Source organism: Olea europaea, chromosome 1, assembly GCF_002742605.1.
Source record: "Olea europaea var. sylvestris chromosome 1, O_europaea_v1, whole genome shotgun sequence".
Classification (NCBI taxonomy): Eukaryota; Viridiplantae; Streptophyta; class Magnoliopsida; order Lamiales; family Oleaceae; genus Olea; species Olea europaea.
The window spans coordinates 20,571,141-20,575,155 of NC_036237.1; positions in this window are offsets into that span (position 1 = coordinate 20,571,141).

A 4,015-nucleotide genomic window follows, 5' to 3' on the forward strand; every position below is an offset into this window, starting at 1 on the left:
CACAAACATGACTTAAATACAAGTAAAATGATTGAATTGTTACTTAATTTTGTCGAATTCATGCATTGTAGGTGATTCTATGAAAATAGTGGAATTCGGGATAAAAGAGCCGAAAAAGGACCAAATTGGAGCAAAATGAAAATTCAGGGACCAAATTGAAATTATCTGAAAGTTGACCCGATGAACACATCAAGCAATTGATCAAGCTAAGAACCAATTGGAAGTTATAATGGAACATTGGAGCAACTAGAAACAAGAGAGGAGGTCAAGGAGCGAAGGAATGAAACTTGAGGATCAAAATGACTCAAATTAGAAGTTCGCTCTACTATGCGGTCGCATAGTATAAAACCTATGCGGTCATGAGTGACCCTCCAGGGATTAAAGACGCCATTTTTCATATACCTATGCGGTCGCATAGGTTATGCCTATGCGATCGCATAAGTATAATTTGTCCCCGATTTTTGCAGTTTCCTTATATGATTGCAACTCCTTTGATAACCTAATTTCGACGGGTTTAAATAACAAATAAACATCCAGAAGCCAGAAAAAAAATGAATTGGGAGGCAAAAACAGTCATCTTGGAGAGAATTTGAAGGCTAGAACAAGAATTGATGCAAAGATTTACAAGATTTCTTCAAGTTTTGATAACCCTGTGATGAATTTTATTCAAAACTTGTTAGATTTCGTTATTTTTATCATGATAGGCTAGATTTCTGCAACTAGGTGATCGATGATCCATGTAATTATTATTAAACTTGTTATTTCATGATTTTTAATTCATAGTTTGATGGGATATTTGAATGAATTATATTGCTTTATTTATTTCCACAATTAATGTACACTTAATTTGTGTGAACTTGGTGGTTTAATTCTGAATTTGAGAAAATTGGATTAAACTCGACATATATAATTCATCATAGGGTCCGATAGGGGATAGAAATATACCCCTATACCCTATGTAAATCTTTAATTGCTCACAAAAAGATTACATGCGGTCCAACGAGCGAGCCAGACATCGCAGACTACTACGATCCGAAAATGTTTCAAACCAGACGCATGACTCGATCAATGTCTATGTACTATCACCCGAAGATTTACCTTTGTGAATACCCTTGAGTACCTTTCATTAGTTTTTGTTCGTGTCTTGTTTACTGTAATTGTATTTTATCTTCAAATATTTGTTACAATTTACATTTGCTGGAGGTCAGGTCCATGCCCCCCTCCTCTATTTGTTTTCCTGCTTTTCATTATATAAAATAAACCACACTAGTGGTATTTGCTTAAAAAAAAAAGATTACATGCGGTCTTGTATAATTGCATCCGTCATAGAGATATAGGCCGGTGATTTATGAGAATAGGTTCAATACATCTCGAGAGAGAGTATTGAATAGATTTAGGAGCATTGATTTGTCAAATTCTTATTGGATTATCAAAATTGTGAAATTAGGGTTTAATTAGTAATTATTTGGGGATTCGTGATCCTAGTGCATTCGTTTTACATAGATTTTCATAAATTGACAATACATTTCATTTATTTTTATAACATTTCGTAATTGAGTCATTTGTTAAGTTGAGTGAAATTAGGGTTTTTCAATTTGGGGATTTCTCCCAAAATTAGGGCTTTTGATTCTAAAATTCATCTTAATTCAATTAGTTTCGGCTAAGGCTAAAATAAATAAAATTGAACTATGCTTTCTTTATGGGACGATACTCGGACTTCTAAAGTCCACTTTATTACTTGTCACGACCCGTACACTTGCGGTAATTTAAATTGAAAGAAATATTTCGCGAACAAGAATAATGGAACTTACTTTATTTCTATCACTTATTCTCCTATATATTGGATATACATCATTTCCTTGCATTGTCTTCACAGAAAATGGTCTTGGATAATGGAATCAACATGTCACATTCAACATGCAAGGACATTTTTTGTGATATTCACCACAAGGTCCATGGAGCATGCGTTTGACAACAATTCATAAAGTGGAACATTTGTTTTCTTTGTCTAGGATTTTTGTTGCACATATTTGTCATTCTGGTTAGGATTTGTGATTTTGTAAACATTTTTCAATATAATTAACATGTGAGCATGTGGAAGTCCTCTTTATTGAAATTCAGTCACATAAACATAAGCTGCAACTTTGCTAAGAATCTCTTTCTTCAATATTTGATTTTATGTCCATTAGCTTTCCTCTACAGACCCTTGCAGTGAGATCCAGTATATCTTTAGAAAATTTACTTTCTTAGAATTCATCTTTTATTTCTTTCCATTCAAAATTACATGTCATTGTTAAAAAAATATATCCGACTTCCTAAAATGTTGAACTAATGCCATAGCATCCAAGTAACGACATCACATGTCTCGTGGACATCCAATAAATGATGCAGGGTGAAAAAAAAATTTTCCAACTTTATCTTCTCTTGTTTAACCCGCATTTATAGTGTTAACAATTCCTTGATATAGTTTCGATCGATTGCGTGATTGTTGTGGTCCGTAGAAATTAATACTAGTAGTTTTGAGCATTATGTACATACCAACAATATATTACTATAGCATTCGTCCAACCCAAAGAATTATTGATTTGCTTAACGATCGAACTTGGAGCTTTTAACAATAATATTCTCGGCACAATACATTTGATGTTTGGGTTCAGGTAACTCCTGTTAAGAAATACAATAATATATATTAGATTGTAATTATATGTAATATTTTAGAATGAATAAATGTATCTATATACAAAATTAAATTTCACCATGGCGTTCGTTGATGATTATATCTTCTGAAGAATTAAAATGTGAGAAATCCTAGGTGATTGCATTTGTACATATCATTTTGTTGGTTATACTATTTTCAACTTTGTTTCTCTTAATGTCTTGGTGGTAACCCATCTCGCCATTTACAAATAGTAGAGGATATTGAAATGAATCGTAACAACTAAAGTAATATCGAATTTGATGTCGATTTCCAGAATGTGCACGGAAAACAATATCCCTTTCAAAAGGTATAAGATCATCGTTTCCTTCTATCCATAAGGCAGCCACTTGATCAATGTTTGGTGTATTGTATACACACCGATCAACATTAACATTGCTTGCAATATGTATCTGTATATTTTCAAGGTATGATTGATCCTTTATGGTACGAAAAAATTAAGCATAAGGATGTGTTGCAAAACTTGCATTAACTTTTCAACAATGATTCTATCAAGATCGGCATCTCTTAGTATGTGAATCTTGTTTTTCAATTCGTGATCAACATCGTAAAAATACAACTGGAAAAATATAGGTCGAGTTTCTGGTAAAAGAACTGGAAGGTTGTGGTATATTTGCCATTGAGCTCTAAATATGTACACTTCCTTATTTGATGTAGTGAAGATCTTTATCCAAATTTACACCTAATGAAGTGAAGGAGAATATGTTGTTACAACCTCTCTGGTGTTTTCTAAATAAAATCCCTTCACTGGACTCTGAAGTAAAAAAAATATACAGTTCATTTGGCACTTCATCATCAGCAAGTTGGACCTAATAGTTGTTGAATGAAATATTTTAACTAATAAATTATCAAATACTTGATAATAGAATGTAGAAAATATTTGTACCTGGTCATTTTGACCACAAAATTCTAGAGTTTCACACTCATATTTTGTTGCACCGTTAAAAAATTACATGAACGTATTTTCTTAAGCTCGTGTATTGGAGAACAAAATGGTGATGATAAATTTCTTCCTACACGATGTCAAATGAACTTTGACAACTAATATTGGAATAGAGTTTAGTTATAAAAAAAAATGATGTAGATGAGAGTCAATCCAATAGTCCAATAGTAGGACCTTGAACTTGATTCCAATTTTGTACTTATTTGGTTTCAATGGAAGATGAGATACTACACTTGTTGCTTGTGTCATGTGTTTGTCTCTTCTTTCTTGATCCACTTGTAAACTAAATCTTTTTGATCCTTTGTTCTTGTGAGAGCCTTGAATATCTCGTTCTTTTACTCTAGTTATCCATGTTT